The sequence below is a fragment of the Ctenopharyngodon idella genome, chromosome 12 (assembly GCF_019924925.1).
Source record: "Ctenopharyngodon idella isolate HZGC_01 chromosome 12, HZGC01, whole genome shotgun sequence".
NCBI lineage: Eukaryota > Metazoa > Chordata > Actinopteri > Cypriniformes > Xenocyprididae > Ctenopharyngodon > Ctenopharyngodon idella.
Window position 1 is genome coordinate 199,584 of NC_067231.1, and position 18,313 is coordinate 217,896.

The window sequence follows — 18,313 nt, forward strand, 5'->3', positions numbered from 1 at the left end:
GACTTGTTCTGCAGAGAAAACCTGCTGGAAGGCTACAGCAGTGTGTGTTGATAGGCAATTTTTGTTTCAAATATTGCACAACATAATTGTAGGTGTCTGTGGCTTTTTGACGGTCCTTGTACTGCATGTACTTTACCGCGGTCAGTGCAGTATGTTTGGATTAGGTGTCAGAAGCGTGTGATTATCTGTACCTGACTGAAGTTGTCAAAGGCTTTGTGCAGTTTGGCATGCCCATCGGCGGCTCGCTGGTGGTTTTCTCCAGGATGTGGCCGTCGGGCGAGGATGATGAAGACCTGAAGTTCTGGTGGCTGCTCCAGCTTCTGCTCCGGAGTTCCCATCCATTCAGAGACCAAGTGGATATTCTCATTCAGACAGAAGAGACGGATCTCTGATGACAGTCTGTAGTGAACATAATGAGCAAGAAGATGCAATTTAAACACACTGTGCAAATCCTTGATGGATTACGGGATGTAAAAATCCTTCCACAATTTTCTACACATTTTCTTTTGTACTGTCTAAAGCTCTAAACTGCAATGTTTTGAATTTTGTTAAAAATGTAATAAATAAAAGGAGAAAAAGGGGAAATTCTGGTAACAAAAATGAGAGTTTTCAAAGCACACGCTATAAAAACAACAGTGACTGATAACGCAAGAGCACAAACATCTCCTTAATGCCGTTATCTGCAGAATATAACATTGTGCTGAATGAACTGTCAGAGTGTTAAAATCACTATAACAGCGCTATTGATTCTGAGAAAGATTAAAATGAAAGAAAATAAACTCTAAATGATGTCAATATTGCAATTGGTTTGTAATGACTTGAAAGTACCAGGGATGAGCTAAAGGCCACCTCAGAAATTAATCCTCTCTCTCTCTCTCTCTCTCTCTCTCTCTCTCTCTCTCTCTCAGCTCGGAGCTGCTAACGCTATGGAGTTTTTATTTCTCGGGTGATATTTTTGTCATTTGCTGTGTCTGAAGACTGAAACATGCAGCTTTTGCAGGTGATGTATTGCGGCACATCCGAATGTGCAAAATGCGGTCTACTGAAAAAACTGCATTTGGTTTCTGCTTTCTTTAGGAGGTGAAAACACTGAAATCACTGACTGAGGACACTAAGACTTTATGACATCCATTTTAATTGTACTCAAGTTGTAACATTCATACTATCGTTAGCACTGAAAAAGGTGTATTAAATTGCACAACTGATGCATTTGGTCCTCGCTGTACATAAAATTGAATTATCATTTCATTATTTCAAAGGATTTATTCGGACACACAATATGCAGGTTGTAACTGGGCTTTCCTGCTGAATCTGCCGGTCAAGCCTGATAATGCAGGCGGCAGTGGTTTAAAAGGCTGAATGCAGCATATTCCTTCCAGAAAAGCCATTAAAGTTAAACACTATCCTGGCAGCCACTTTTCAAGTAATAGTCGTCCCTGAGCGAATTCACCTTGCTCTCCTCGTCTCTGCTCATTGTGTATCTAAAAGAAGAGGGGAGCTCTGGTCAGCTGAAGCCTAAGGATTTTCTGCTCCAGTATTAGCGATTGATTGCCTCTCTACAGTGAGTGGATTTCTGCATTTCTGCCGGACGGGACCCCGTGTGCTGCAATATAATTAACCTTCACTGGAGGGGAACTTTCCATTGACCCGCCGTCTCCCCGGCCAAGCCTGAATTCATAAGTGGGCTGAAACAGACTCGCTGAGGCAGGAGATGAGACGGCCTGATGAAGATTGTGGGAAGGCGGTTCGGAGATGGGAATCTTCGGGTCTATCGATTGAGATTCTCATGCAAAGGCAATTAAACTAACGCTCATCTCCGTGTTTCTGACCAGCACAGCGTGAGGAGGATCTCAGGTAAAGATGTTCTGATGCTTCATCCGGTCAATAAAAGTCATTGTGATTCTGTGCAGGTGCGTCTTTAAAGAGTGGAACGCATTCCTGCGCTCGAGATTGCGTTCGATGATGCAGCATTTTCTCGTGAGAATCGTCCATATCAGAACATCTGAATTCAGACCACTAGCCTCCGTGTTTTCTTGACATATTGATCACTGTTTTAATCAAGCCACATCTATATGGCCAGTTTGTACATGTGGGTGTCTGCCGGAGGACGTCCAAACTAATACGTGTAATGAGCAGCTGTGGTCAGAGAGTGACATTCGGATGAAATGGACGCGGTCTAATGGACTCATTAGTGGAGTGTGGCGGCCGGAGGGTATTTCTCTCTCCCGGCAGAACACAACAGGTCATTAATCAGCCGTGAGCGAGAGCGTGAGGAGGACACCACCCAGACATTTACTGTGCTGAAGAACAGACAACATTCCTCCTCGAGACGCGCTACGGTCTCTGAATGAACAAATGACTGAAGGACTGACACGGTAACGCTTTACAACAAGGGAGTTAGTTAATGCATTAACTAACAATGAGCAATTCATTTGAAACACTATTTATTAATCTTAAAACTGCTCATTGTTAGTTTAGGTCCATTAAATAATATTAACAGATACAACTTTTGATTTTAATCATATCAAGTCAGCTTTAATTCTATAACGCTTTAACCATTACAGACTGTTTCAAAGCAGCTTCACAGTAATAAACAGGAAAATAACAGAATCAATGATGCAAACTTCATCAGATATGAGGGAAAAAATCAATTTCAGCTGTAAAGAAGCTCTACAGAAGACAATAGAGTAATTATTCAGATCGATTCAGTTCAAGTTTTGTTCTCATCTGATAGTGTCAGTCGGATCAATAATATTACTGCATATTTAATGTCTTTTCATGTATCTGTAAATGCTGAAATAAATTAATTAAATAATTAATTAATTATTGTAAGATTTTTGGATTAAAATATCCAAAAACCACTAGAACAGCGTTATATATTTTGTTGACTTGTGTACTTATATTATCCCAGATGTTTCCAAGATTGTTTAAATCCAGAGAAATAAGCGATTTTAACCAGGATACGGGCCGTGTCCGTGTGTCGCCCTTCAGTGACGTCATACCCGCGTTACCTTCGGTTTCCAGTTTTATTTAGTGGAAACCATGGAAATACCAAAGACGCTTTAATATATTACATGTTTTATTAGACAAGGGAACAACTGTTTGGTTACATTTATAGACAGAAAACGAATCATTGTTTTATAGCTCAACACGTTTAGTCTTATTGTTTAAATCTCGTTTTCTTGATTTTCTGTGACTTCATGTTTTCATGCCTCAGAGAAAAACACTATTTTGTCAAGAGGCTAACATGACGATCCCTGCCCGTGTTCCCTGTGTCTCCTCTGGTGTTTGAGCACCTCATGTTTTCCTGCTGCTGTTCCCCTTGTTTGTTACCATGGACACTCATTGGACCACGCCCCCTTGTTAGCTTGTTATCTCGTTACCTTGTTTAGCTCATTAGCCTTGTTCACTCTGCCTGTATAAGCCTGGTTCTCTCAGTCATTCCCTGTGAAGTATTGTATGTGTAAATCTGCAATTCTGAGCATTTCTCTGGTTCTTTGTATGTTGTTTTCCTGTGTCCTGGTTTATTTTCCCTGTGTGTTCCTGCCTTGTTTTGTGTTTCTTTGTTTGGACTGCCTGTGTTCTGACCCAGACCTGTACATTTAGATTATGATTGTGGATTACCCCTTTTCAATAAACTGCGTTTGGATCCTCAACCCTCGAGTCTCAGAGCAGTATATTACAATAACAATCAGATACAGCATTTTCTTCGTCATACAATATGTTTTAAAATTAATTGCATGCCATTTATCAACACAAGCCATCCCGTCGGATTCTTTTCCACCAGCTGTGAGGTGAAGACGACATCTCCCATGATTCTGCGCTCAATCTCGGCGTCATCAAGCTACACCTTTGTTCTGAATAGGCGACCTCTAGCGGTGAAAATTTACATAGTGTGTCTTTAACTAATGTAATTATTATAAAGTTAACAAATGAACCCTTATTGTGAAGTGTTAAATAATGCAAATCAGGTAAAAGAGCAAATGTGGCCACAAAATCAGTGCAGTTTGAGCTTTCGAGATCCAGACACCTGCACTGCGCTCTGTTCAGGATCATCTCCACGTGTTCAGTGTTTCTGCAGCAGCTGTGTGGATATGGCAGTTTATAGTGTTTTACCGGTGAAATCACCCAGTGTCCCTCTCTCACTGCCGTATCCAGAGCCTGCCATCACTTCTGATCAGCCAAACGTTGTGGAAATTCTTGTTGTTGAACACGTATCCCAGTTTTCTTCCTGCAGGATGTTATTAAAGGGTCAGATTACAGATCTGAAGCGTCGGAGGTGTGTCGTGAGCCCCCGGTAATCGGCTAGGGTGTGATTTGACTAGTTGCTCTCACAGGTGTTTAATCTGATCCCTCACATGAGTATCAGTAAACCCTCAAATCTGCCTTAGAGGGAAAGTACGAGAGAGAGAGAGAGAGAGAGAGAGAGAGAGAGAGAGAGAGAAAGTCTGGATACAATAATTTGCACCGACAGACTATCCCAAACATGGCAATGTTTAGGACACCAAACGCACAAAAATCACTGGCTTTGAGTGCAGGTATCCGCTGATCTTCAGAGGTCATTTTAAAAATACCAAAATGACATTTGGAAAATGCCAAAATGACACCTTAGCTTTAAATCACTGGAGATTACTGCAGCATTTTAGTGAAACGATGTAAAGTACCGTGTTTCTCCACATCCTTCGGCGGGTCGACTGGATAAGCGAGCGTCCCGTCACATATTTACTGCCCAGCATCTCCTCCACAGAATCTCTGAAGGGTGAACAAGCTCGTTACTTTTTACAAACTCATTATTATGACACTGTAATAATGATGAGCTTATTATTTAAATATGCTCCAAGTGAACCATGTTGAAGAGCTGAACGAACTGAACTCCACACAGGCACTGGTGAAGACTGATTGTTTAAGACACTGGCCTGCGCCGTCTTATTATATTAACACTGCCGTCGTCTTCCTAAAGGTCACGTATCATAAACTCCACTGCAGAAACATCTCGACTACTAACTCTTGACCAACGGCAGACGGCGTCTCTATAAAGCTGGATGAGTGATTGGGAATATAATGCCAATGCAGAAAAATATTACTCACTGAAAGGGCTATCAGAAGATCTTTTGGACAGATTTGATTTACGAACCAATGAATCATGCAGAAAGACTCAGAGAGATATTAGTTTGAATCAGTCTGACAAATGCATCGGTTCCTGAATCCCCATTCGACTCGCAGTTTTAGATGAACCATCATCAGTGTCTTTACTACCTGGTTGTTCACATGACAGTGTGCAGATCTTTTTCAGTGACGTCTTATTTTTCCACTCCTGAGGGAACTTCTCTTCCTCCGGAGACTCTGTGAACTTCTTCCAGCGTTTAGCCGAGACTTCAACGTCCCGGTCGAGGTTATGAAACTCCTTCATGGCAGAGAGAGTCTGAAACAAACATCACCACAAAGTAAGCACATTCTGTCACCAATCTTTCATTAAATGAATCATTAACAAGTTCAGGTATCACATAAAACCATCTGAAGTACAAAAGGTTCAAAAGGAAGTTGATGTAATACGTCCACAGACGTTCCTTCAGCTTACACCAGTTCATTTGAAATGATCCTGCGGTGTAGCAAATGAATTTTTAAAAGTACAATTACTTCATGTCATCTCTGAATTAATACGAAGTCATAAAAGCTGCATGCAAAATAATTAGAAAATAATTAGAAAAAAGCTGTTTAAAAATCTTTACTAGAGTTCAGCATGTCAGACTGCAGGACACGCCGTGTTTCATGTCAGCTACGCTTTTCATCAGAACTACAAGTACGTTTGATTCAGTACTCATTATCGTGCACGCTGCTGACTGGACAATGTGCAAAATTATCAAAAAGAAGAGAAGTTATGATGACAGAGGAGTTCAGATTCAACACTGTCAAGGCGCTAATCAAATCTAACTACAAAGTAAAGTGTCTTCATGCCACAAACTGCTGAGTAAACATGAGCGTGTTCTTCATAAACCAGACTCGCAGAAGTGCTTAGGCAGCAGAAAAGCAGATTTCCTGTGGTGAAGTTATATTTATCTTCTCTTGGAAGAACAACGCTGTGACATACGCCGTCCCTTTCATTCGGAGAGCTGGGCTCGACCCGGAGGTGCTGAACGCGGCGGGAGAATGATGACTCATAATCCCAGAAAGCCTGGCTTATGGGAAACACTATATCTTAATGGCAGATTCCAGCACATTACGGACTCTCAAATGAGATCAGATTTACATTCGCAGCGCTGACAATGGCTGTGCGGGAGAACGGCGGGGCGTCCGGGAGATTCTGAGTGAGATGTTTAGTAAGCGCTTTTCAAGACAGAACAGAACAGAACAGAGCTGGTAGAAGCAGTGCACTTAAACAACAAACTACCTGAAGGCTTTGTGTAGAGTTACTATTCATTTTGTAGCCATTTTGAATTCCTAATTGTATCCATGATGAAGTGCTTGTGAAACTGTAATATTATAGGGACAGTTCATCTTTACTCATGAGACAGACCTACAGGGGAGATGAACCGTGTGTTTAGGAGGAAGCAGAGGCGTGGACTGTGTTGGAGACTCGTGTGGAAGGACAGCTGGGCGGTGTAGGTGAGTTTATCACACTCGGAGAGCCGCGGGTGGTGAACTGGAACACCGAGGACGTGACGCTGTCAATCAGATTTAAGACCCGCCGCTTCAAGGTCTCATTCGGCTCGGCTTTCAGTACGGCCTTTTGAAACGACGCTGAAACAAAGACACAAAGAACTCTAATGAGTTTTTCTCTAATGAGAGGTTTCTGTAACTAGTTCTGAGGAAGATCACGATTTCTCTGCTTACATTTGTACACAAAAGCAGCAGCAATTATTTTTTGATAGCTGTAGATTGTATCTTGTTGGCATGAAAACACAAGAAAGCCAGTGAACATACACAAATTAACTATACATTCGTAATCTATTTATGTCTGCAAAGCTGTTGTTCAGAACATTAAAATAATAGAATTAAAAATTAAAAAATATAAAAAAAATATAAATAAGAAAAGAAAATAAGAAATAAAAAAAATTTAATTAAATGAATTAAATAAATAATAAAAATAAAATAAATAAAATAAATTAATACATAAATATTCTGGGTTCAAGTCTGACGAAACTAAGTACTGATAAGTGAGTCAGATATCAGTTCAATCAGTGATGATTCATTATGATTCATTACAGACTTCTGACCCGCAACGCTGCCTGAATCATAATAAAGCACTGTTCGTTGTCGACCAGAGGAGAACTGGACCCTCGACCTAGCCTGGTTTCTCCCAAGGTTTTTTCTCCATTTTGTCACCTGATGTCACCTGATGGAGTTTGGGTTCCTTGCCGCTGTCGCCTCTGGCTTGCTTAGTCGGGGACACTTGATATTCAACAGTGTTTTGATCTGCCTGCATCGACACCATTGTGTGCGAACTGAACTGAGCTGGACGTTGACATCACCGTTTTCTCCAGAGCTGCGGTATAGATAAATGAACTAAATTAATAACTGTTGATTCTTACAGCAGAACGAATCAATACTGAACTTACTTAAGCTGGACACCATTTTCTTTAAGAGCTGCTGTGCAGCCAAAATTATGTTCCAGTTATCACTGTGAAGCTGCTTTGACACAATCTGTATTGTAAAAGCGCTTTATAAATAAAGCTGACTTGATTTGACATTAGACTGGTCCACACTCTGAGTTTGTGATTCTTTATTAATCGTTAAATGAACAGAATACACTGATGTTTGCCTGCAACCAGTGAAGACGTCTTGCCTATTTATTATCTTTGTATTATTTCATAATAGTACCCAGTCCTTTTATCTCATCGCATTCAATTCTGATCAGGTATTATATAATAAAGTATAATAAATGTAGCCAGTGTTATTAGCTAGTGTTGTAATACACTGAAGAGCATTACACTAGACGCTGTAGATCATCATGACTGAACGGTTAACATGGGACAGATCCCAGCGCCGCTGGAGGAGAAACACAAGACCTCCATCATGTGTGGCTGAGGCGTCTTGAGAGAGAACTGGTCCATGGGATGTATTTTATTGAGGTCGTTCATGATGAAGTACAGGAGCGAGGCTCGGGCCGTCGTCACGTCATTGATCTCAGCCTCCGTCACCTGTAACGGTGCAAACACACACATCAATATTAACATGCCAATACAGCGTTCAGAAATGACTGACAGATGCTGAATTTAACTACTCATGTTCCTGAAACATCACAGAATAAAACCAGAAGTGTGTTCTATACCACACAACAGAAACTGATATAAACTAATGAATCACACAACAGCAACCAGTTCTCAACTAGCATTTCAAAAATCAAATCTGAAATGCTTATAAGTAAAACACAAGCATATGGATGTGTGTGTCTATCTCACAACATTGCTTTTATAAACTTACAGTTTACGCTTATATTCTTATTGCATTTTGCAATTGAAACTGGATTGATTAAAACTCATTCATTGGTGGATTTTAACATCAGGTTTTTTAATTAACCATAATTAATTGAAATCCTGTATGTAACGCAAGCAATTATATGAATGGTAACAGAAAAAAAAAGTGGGTAACAATAAGGTCTCATTTGTTAACATTAGTTATTTTTTATTAACATTAGTTATTATTAGTTAACATTCGTTATTTTTTGTTATGTTTTACGCAATGCTTTTGCACTCAATACGGCACTCAGACAGGAATGTTCTATGCAATTGAGCTGATAGAAAAACACGAGACACATTTCTAGTTTCAACATTATTTGTTCTTCAGATGTTCCTCTTTAAAAGAAAAAAAATTATCAGCTGTATATAAAGTGACCCACATTTGGTTTTTGACCACTGAAAATGTGTACAATTTATTTAAATGTATTTATTTAATTTTACTCATGGAGCCGCATTAAGATCTCCATATCTCTGGGATTGAACCATCGAGGGCCTTTAAAATGAAGATACCAAAAGGAAAGTTTGTTAAGAACCAGAATCTAAGAGGATATTAAGATATATTTAATACTTCTTGAGTTACAGACATGCAAACTTGAGGAAAAAAACACAAGAAGTGCTTTTTGCCATTTTTGAGCTGTCACTGTTGGCATATAATGAAACAAAGATTGCTGAAGTCAACAGATTTTACTAATAGATCTACCAATCTCTGTGTACAAATAAAATAATGGTGCTCCATCTTTATAAAGTTATTTCCTCTAATTTGGCTCCAAATCTCAGGTGAAAATGGTCATTTTGACCCTCCTCTACAAAACAGTGATTACTCAGTAAATATACATCTGTGATGTTTAATATTTTGGCTTTCATCATTATTTATGTTTGTCTTTCTACAGAAAAAAATATTAACAAAATCATAAATTTGAGCCGGGGAAGTTTCCGATATTTTGGTCGATTTGACACTTACAGTATATATATACTTTTTTATGATCAAACTGTAAACTGTGGCACTTTCTATTGCAACCATTATTTTATAGTGTGTTTTGGTGTCAGACGTGACTGTGTCTGAAACACAAACTCAATAACACACCTCGTCTTCAATCTCTGCCGCTGTTCGTTTGGTAATCTTCAAGTCCTCCAGCAGGTCAAGGTCTCCGAGGAAGTTTCCAGACGCTTAGGAGAGGCGTGAGAGCAGGTTGTCCTCCAGAGTTTTCAAAGTGATTCTGAAGCCGTTCTTGTAAGGTTTGACTACAAAGTAAAAGACAGAGAAAGACACGTGTGTGCAGACCTGTGATGATTGATAAAAACAAGAGCCACGGGGCAAAGTCATCTGGGAGGCTGAGAGATCAATATCTGCGGGAGTCTTTGCATGGATTAACAGACTTCCTCTCGCCAAAGACATCAAAAACCGCAACCGCCCGAGTGTGATGGGACTGTCAACGCTGATGGATCCGTTCCCCACGTCTGATAGAGAAGCTAATGCTCACGAGCAACGATCTGGACTGCAGAAAGCAGTCAAATCACACAGACACGCTCAGAGAGCCGTCATCTCATATTGAACTGTCAAGATCCAATACATTCCTGAAGAGGTCAATCTGCACAAAAACAAACCTGTAATAGCGCCGCTCTGCCAGTGACCACTGGAGCTTTTTATGAGACTTTTACAAAGAACAGCACTAGAGAAACTCACAAGAGCTGGGATCAAAGATCCGGACCTTGCCGTGCGACGGCTCATCAGAGAGGAGGAAAACAGGTACGTTAAACTATCCCATCCTAATGAGTCAGTCATTAATGATTACGTTTCCACTGGCATCTTGTGCGTCCAATTACCCTGGAGCTGAAAAACAAACAATTAACCAGCAGCTGAGCGCCTTATTGTGAAGAAAGTTAGTACACTTACCATTTCAGCCAAGTAATTATGCAGCAGAAAGTGAGGCTGGTTAGGATGACTTGAGAAGAGCAGAATTCTCCTGCTCATTAGCGAGACTGATGCGTCTCTCCGCGGATCACAGTGGCATTTACTTGATCTAATGGCCTTGGCGGACGAGCAGATCTCAATGTGAATTCTGTAATAAGATAAACTCACTGCAGTTATGATGGTATTGCGTAATGCAAAACACAAGCGAGGGAATATGAACAAATCCTCTAAAAATCATCTAAATAAAAAGCAGCGTCCCCGTGGTGTGGTTGCATAAGATCTAATTATAAAATCCAGTAAAGACTGGCCAGAGTGTAACGAACAGCTAGTCAAACTCGTCATCTTACTCAGCGTTAAGGGATTGTCACGCTTTTCTTACAACTTTCAATATTAATTAAGATGATAAGAGAGTTCGGCAGCATTTTCCCCATCCTTAGGATCTCAGCTGTGAAACACTAATTAATCAAGCTTCATTAAGTAACATTTCAATTTTACGGCACACACATCTCGAAATAACCGCATTCACTCCCTGTCAGTTATTAAAAAGACTTCTTTGGTTTGTTGTAATTTGTTGTCGCAAAGGAAAACCCTCAGCTTCAGCTTCAGACACACATTACAGGAAGAGGAAATGAAATAAAGCGAGAAAAATAAGCGGCTTCCTCTACGGAAAGAGAGAGGCTTAATGGGAAATTCAACCCTGTGGCACAAACGCTTGCTTGACCATTCCAGATAATTACTTACAGTAATGTTATGCTAATACACTAATGCTAATATAAATTTGCAAATGTGTTGCCAATAGTCGAAGCTCTCATTGGTCATTAGCAAAATTGCTCAGGGAAAGTGTGTGATTACATACATGAAGGTGCAAACAGAGAACCACTAATTAACCTTTTATAAGTAAAGGTGAGAACACAGACGCTCTCTGGGAAACAGCGTGTGGATCTTCCTCAATCATCTAATATTCTGATACGACGCAGAACTGGAACGACTGACCACATGATGACTAATTATCCCTGAGTTCAGCCAATCTAGACCTCAGAAACTGATGAATCCAATTAAGCTCACAAACACCTGTCAAATAACATCTGCTAAAGAGTCCCGTAATTAAGTGTGGAGAGAAGGATCTGATCTGAAGCACATCTGAAGCACCGTGAGATCCTCCCGGCGTCCCGCTGAAGTTGACCAGCGTTCACGGAGCCTGAAGATCGGCTGCTAGTGAGGGTTCGCCAGATCAGACGGAAACTGGGGTCGTACTCGCACCGCTTGTCGCCAATCTTCATGTTGCCGTTGTGGATTAAAAATGAGAATTGGCTCATTATTTACTGCAGGAGCCATAATGATCTTCCACATCTGTACGACTTTCTTTCTTTCATGGAACATCAAAGGAGAAGAAAGTTAGAAACTGTCAAACTCAAATATATAACGCTGCTGTATGGAGTGTAACATTCTTCAAAAATATCTCTTGTGTTTAAACACACACACACACACAAACAATATACAAGTTTGGAACGATGTGAGGGTGAATAAACAACATAATTATAAAAAAAATCTTCAAAAAACCTTCATGCAACAGTTGTTTTAAGGCGAGACACTACAGACAAAACCAGTGTTTTTCATGCACTGCTCAGTTTTGAGCTCTATTTTGCTTCTTTCAGACTAGTGTAAAAAAAAACATCTAAAAATAAACATTTAAATTGAACTTTACTTCTTATCATCCATAGATTTCAATCTTTAAAGTCAGTGAGTTTCAGTCAGAAATCTCCACTTCAGCAGCTTTACACAAACCAGACTTTACAGTTTTATTCATATCTATATTCTGAAGGTTTGTTCATAAATCATTCACCCTGATTTATACAACATTCATTCCTAAATCATGGTGGAAATGTATTTTCTGTCTGTTGACAGTAGTCAACTAGTCAAGTAGTGAGCTAGAGGGAGATTTGAAGAAAGACTGTAGAAAGAGAGACGGCTGAGAGACATTACCAAAGAGAAAAGCTCAGAGGAACATCACTAGAAGAAGAAGAGTTCTGATCCGACCACCAAAATCAGCCCCGCCCTACATTTGTTCTTCATCCAGAAGCATTTCACTCGGATATACGGCACAATAGGAAAGAAAACACTAGAACATTTCATGCCGACTTTAACAATTATGCTTGCAGATTTCAAACGAAAGCCACACTGGCCTTAATCAAACATGCAAATTTTTGCTCACATGAACAATCTTCAGTCTGTAGCAGTGATGGCTGAGATGTGGAACAGAGCTTGATCCGGCTGAGGTAGATCCTCCAGGCGTCGTCCAGGCGGTGAAATATCCCAGATAAGAGATGAAGGCTCGTCTCCTCCTGACGCTTGAAGGTCTTCGCCGCCTCGGCCCGGCGCACGTTCTCAGACACAGACAGAAAAATATAAGATCATTCAAAATACTCACAAATCTTCTAAAATTATGCCTTTTTTAGTAACCCAGACAGTTGTATGATCACTATTTGGTTACCAGCCCAGATCTTCAAAGGCGCTGTTTGTGATTATTTTGATGTTAAAATAATTTCTCTTATTCCTAGTTTAAACTAAGTAAGTCAGCGTTCCTCTGCTGATTTCCTGAAGAGTAAAGACTGCAGATTTGTGCTGTTTTCAACATCGCTGTGTTTGTCTGAGCAACAACAACCAGTTTTAGAAACAGACATTATTATTGCAGCTCTGTTTGGTGCTCGTAATGGTGTGGAAACAACACACTTGACCTTTAACCCCTGATCTACAGCGAAGCCCTCACACACTGCGGGGTCACTGCTGCACAAGTCACAATCATTCCTAGATCAAACAATCATTTTAATGTGCGCTTCAGGCAGAATCCAGCGCTGCTGCATGTGTTTGTTTGTGTGATTTCCTGCTGACTCGTACAGCTGCACGCTTCAACGCACAGCAGAAATTACTTATTCTGGGGGTTTGCTGCATTTTAATTATTATTCAGATTTTTTTCTGTTTCGCTTGCTCATCTACTTTTTTTCTTAATTAAGACAGGAAGCAGCAGCTATGTGTTTAATTGGATCGGTGCGGTGGACGCAGACGGACTCACGGGTGGTCGGCCGGAGCGACGGTCTCGGCTCCTGTCGGCTCCTCAGCTGGTCAGCTTCACCACGCTCTCATTAAGCTGCTGTCAAGAGAAGAAGACGGGCAGAGGATGTTATTCCAGTGTTTAAATCACACATTTTAATCACACGGTACTTGTAAACCCTAAAAAATAAACTAAACATCCTGCAAGATGTGATGACAGTGTTTATTAAAGATTTAAGATTTTAGATGTGGAGATCCGTAAAGTCAAAGAACTGTATAAAGCAGGTTAGGAGAGAACAGATCGTAGTTTTACCACATTTAACACCAATCAAATCCATCTGTAATCCGGGAGTCAGAGAGACATTCACAATATTGCCTAATTGAATAACATAGTACAGAAATAGAGTATGTAGAATATGGTGAAGTAATTAAAAAATTAAGGAAAGGATATAAAGAGACAATACAAGAAAATAAATCCATTTTTATCTACATCAAGACTTTATGTATAATGTACTCAAATGTAAATGGATAAATGCATATTTTTTCTTTTTATGCTGTTTCCACAATTTGCCTTCAATATTCATTTTAAACAGTATGTGGTGACAAATTAATTTTTAAAAAGTAAATATCTCATTTGAAACAATATCTCAATTAATATGAGGCAATTTAAGTTGTTTGCATAATAAAAGTTTAAAATGATAAAACTGTTCATAGAGTACAGAATATCACACAAGATGTGATACACACATGCACACAGGTTCAATAAATATTTTTTAAATGTATTATTTATTTATATTATGTAAATGTACAGAATCTTATTATAAAGTGGCATCATAATATATGGGCTGTGTTTATTATTCACTATTAAAGTTTGTTGAGGAAGATAATGAGCTTGCTGTTATCAACTAATTGCATCACCAGTTGTTTTGAATAACAGGCTGTTTGTTTTTGTTCTAGAGTTATTGTGAAATCATATTAGTGATATTATCGGAGAAAGTTTTAATTGATAAATGACAATCACTCGAGGCGGGTGAGAGTTTGGTAATGAACGTCTTTTTGTTTTCATACGTCACAATGGATTCTGCTATTAGCACTTATTCTCAGAGTCAGAGTGGGAAAAGCCGATCGGGAGAGAAAACTGGGCGAAATACGCAATTAGCTGAAAAACTGTTGTCAGACTCAATCCCGAGAATAACGATGTCGCTCGAAATGCAAACAAATAGTCAAATAAGGAGCTGCTCTACAGCAATCCCAAACTCCTCTCGAATCTGCTCCCTTTCTCCAAACGAGCTGATTAGCCTTAAGAAAACGAGACGTCAGGGATGAACTGTCCTCGGGTAGCAAAACCCTACAATACCCACAAAATCAAGTTGCTATCATGTGGGTAATTAAACTGATGAATAGGAGGTAAAGACGATGGAGGACTAATTGCCCTGAAAGCGCAGTCAGAAAGCGCACTTAAAGCTCTTGATGGAAGTTTTTCCCTCTCTCTCTCCAAACTACATGAAACGGCTGTAATGATGCTCTTCAGTCAGAGAGACGATCCTCATCTTCACAAGTTTACATCAAAGAGCACAAGCCTAATATTGTGTTGTTAAAATATCCTAAGTCATCTTAAAAGAGACAATTTGAGATAAAAAGGCAAAAGAACTCTTAGACCGCAGACAGCTGAGCTGTTACCGTGATCATAACGCCGCACTGATCTCCATTATCGTCATTAAGAAGGTTGCATCATGAACATGCTTATTCTGAACAAAGAAAAACAACACAGATTCTCATTTAGACATGAAACACTTAATGAGTGGCTATAAAACAAATAAAAAGCGACCACCTCGACGGCCCCGAATGTGAGCAGGGACCAACTAGCTTGAATTGATATCCGCTCTCCACTAATTACATGTTACAGGGGTCCCACCTCAATAAAGCAGGCCGGAGCTCCACCAATACACTTTCTGCCTCATTAACACCTACTTTTAATTTTGATTTCTAGCCAGGCCGGCTCTGAACTGCTAATGTAAAGAGGTTATTCTGGTGGGCGTCGATCCTGAACAGCACAATAGGATGTCTAGCGTATGTGTGGATTTTGATTTTACATTTCTTCCCCTCCCGTCTCTGGCAAGTTTAATCTCTGCGCTCAAATGAGCTTTCTGATAGCTTTCCATCTAAGGCTGGTGGGACCGCGGACGGATCCCGAATCCATTACCTGAGGAGCTGAAGAGCGGTTCAGCAGGATTAACACACGCACACTGTATCTGAGCCGTCAGAAGGCATAACGCAGCTCAAACAGAAGCACACATGAGAAGTAAAGACGTCTCAATCAGAATAATTAGACCAAGTGTTGCTGAGAGCACTGCATACGGTTATACATCAGATCCTCAACTGGAAGTGTGAGCAACAGCAACAGTGACGTTCGGAAAGATCCGGCTGAAGACACCTCACTGAAATGAATGACATTTTCTAAACACAATAATCAAACATCACCTGGCTGAAGTGTTGCTGTGTTTTAGAGGTAGAGTGACCCGTTTGTCCTCCCAGAAAGACTCCATTAATGTTCTCGGAGAACGACAGGGACAGCAATACATTTTTCTGGGAAGAGAAACACTTCACGGCCGTCCTACGCAGCTCGCATTTAAAAGACCAGAATAAAAGGCATCAGGCTTCTTAATGTGCTTCATTTACAGTGAAGAGGACCTATTGATGAATAATATGTGTGTTGACCACTGAAAAAATAAATTAGCTAATGGCACATGAATTTATGGCATGGAAATGAATCTTATAGCTGTGCTGCGAGCACTCACGCCGATGAAGCAGCGAATGCTTTTAATGCTCCTCCTGCTTTTGCTCCTGGAATGTAATTATTCTTAACCATTTCACCTCCATGCTTCCATTATTATGTGAAAAACACAGGAAAAACAGCCAAACAGCCAACATGCTCACCAGAGTCATTAGATATTTGTCTTGTCATGTATTATGCGAGGTTTATAAGTCACCTGATGCTGAAGTGAAGAGGACCTGATTGAGATCACCTGAGCTTGGTGCTGTGAGCTTCTCCAAGCTCGTGTACGTAAGCCATGAACTTACTTACCGAGTCCTTCACCTCAGGCTAGACACGTGGAAAAATTAACAATACCATTCATACATGAAATATAATTACCAGCATATTGGCAGAAATGTCATACTACTGGGCCGTTTCATTTCCCTGAAATATAATGCAGAAAGTGACTGCAGAGCGCTCGCCCGATCTAATTATGTTCTTCATGACTTCAGGCATTTGCACTTGAATCCGGTAAGAGGAGCGGTGCTGTGTCTAACCAGCTGAGACCTATAGATGATCTCAGTGCTTTGGATTGAGAGAATCATGATAAAACCTGTTGATGAAGATGAACTGTTTCTCCAGATGTGTGTCTCACCTGGATGTGCTCCACCTCCTAACTGACTCCAGCGCCTCCTGTGGCCACTCCTGGAACCAGTCGTTCACCGCAGGAAACTTTCACCCTGAGCTCACTGCCCACCGGAGAAAAACAGAGCGCCACCTGCAGGACAACATCTGTGTGACTAAAACACCCTAAAGGGGTTCGGAGGTCAGACGAGAAGCGTGGCAGGAGTGTTCACACACCGGTGACGTCTGTCTGCGGAACGGCTACGACTCCACACCACAACAGAGAGAGTCATACTAGCCAATCATTTGAATTATTTCAAACGCCTACTGAAGCAAAAATATCCTGCGCATTCTCTTCAATCACACGCCTCGGCCACGCCCCCTCGCTGGGCTCCGCCTCCTTCACTTTTACCTGTGAAATCCTCGACTTGTGTCACACAGAAAGTGCTGTGGAGTTTAAGAAAGCGAGTGCAGGTGTCTCGAGACACGACTTTAAGAGGACATATTCTGCTTTTGTCCATCTTCATCTGTCTTTAGTGAGTAATGTTGCTGTTTGAGCATGAAAAAGTCCCTCCAGCAGGAGTTACTCTCTGAAACTCTCTGAAACGCCTCCATTGTAGTCTCGAGTTTTCTTCACAATATTCTTCATTTAAATAATTCATATGCAGAATAAAGGGGCGGGGCCTGGTTGAGTTAGTTAGTAGTGTGTTGAAACCGGCGGTTATGGTAAGGGGCGGGACATTTCCCAAACACCAATCACAACACACTGCTCCAGCCGACCAATCAGAGCACATTGTGCTTTTCAGAAGGAGGGGCTTCATAGAGACAGGAACTAAACAGAGCGTTACTGACAGACTGGGAAGAGAGGAGCTGAACAATGGAGAATGAGGAAAATAATCAACATTCAAGCAGGAAAACCATGCTTATTACAAACCCAAAAAAATCGTACACATCAACAAAAATCCTATACGCCGCCCTCCATCCGTCGACAGCAGAATCAGCCCTCGGACAGCCTCCCCAGAGACGTCAGGCTGTTCATGTTTATCTAGTTACATTGCGAGAGCTGAAACTCATTTACAGAGGCAGTGGGAGTACAAAGGCTGCACTGTGAGGCTTCATGAATCATTCCTGCTCACGCACTTTGAGTTGCCTACGGACGCGGTCGATGAAGAACTTCCAGCAGTTTCCCTGGTGTCCATCAGACCCCGGCCACGCACTTCATTCCTTAAAGAAGCGATGATGTCGTCAGGGAACAGGTCAGGGATTTCACCTGTGATGAAGACAAAGGATGATGTTGAGGAACGCCGTTCAGACGGATGCTGATGATTTCAGTCTTACAGCGGAATAACACGGCGCTCTGACAGATGGAGACATCAGAAATTGGCCAAAGGCAACAGGAAAATACAGCTCTCTGAAAAATGACAATACTGTAGGCCTGAGAAATATAAATAAAACAATTATACTAATATCTTGATACAGTGAAATGAGCGATTTATTTCAATCAGATCTTTTCAACCA

General features: G+C 40.7%; 1 long non-coding RNA gene across 4 annotated transcripts; it reads right to left on the minus strand.

The window, feature by feature from the left end:
• Window positions 1-892: 892 nt before the first annotated feature.
• On the minus strand, window positions 893-14,451 carry LOC127523339 (uncharacterized). Of its 4 annotated transcripts, none has more exons than XR_007932851.1 (7): window positions 10,141-14,451; window positions 9,541-10,045; window positions 7,334-8,138; window positions 6,515-6,738; window positions 5,257-5,422; window positions 4,665-4,752; window positions 893-4,382 (listed from the first exon to the last, which is right to left on the minus strand). It is a non-coding gene; the product is annotated as an uncharacterized LOC127523339 (long non-coding RNA). The 4 variants fall into 4 exon arrangements; XR_007932850.1 differs by having other exon boundaries at window positions 7,334-7,483; window positions 7,929-8,138; window positions 9,541-14,451; XR_007932849.1 differs by having other exon boundaries at window positions 6,519-6,738; window positions 9,541-14,451.
• Between the last annotated feature and the right edge of the window lie 3,862 nt (window positions 14,452-18,313).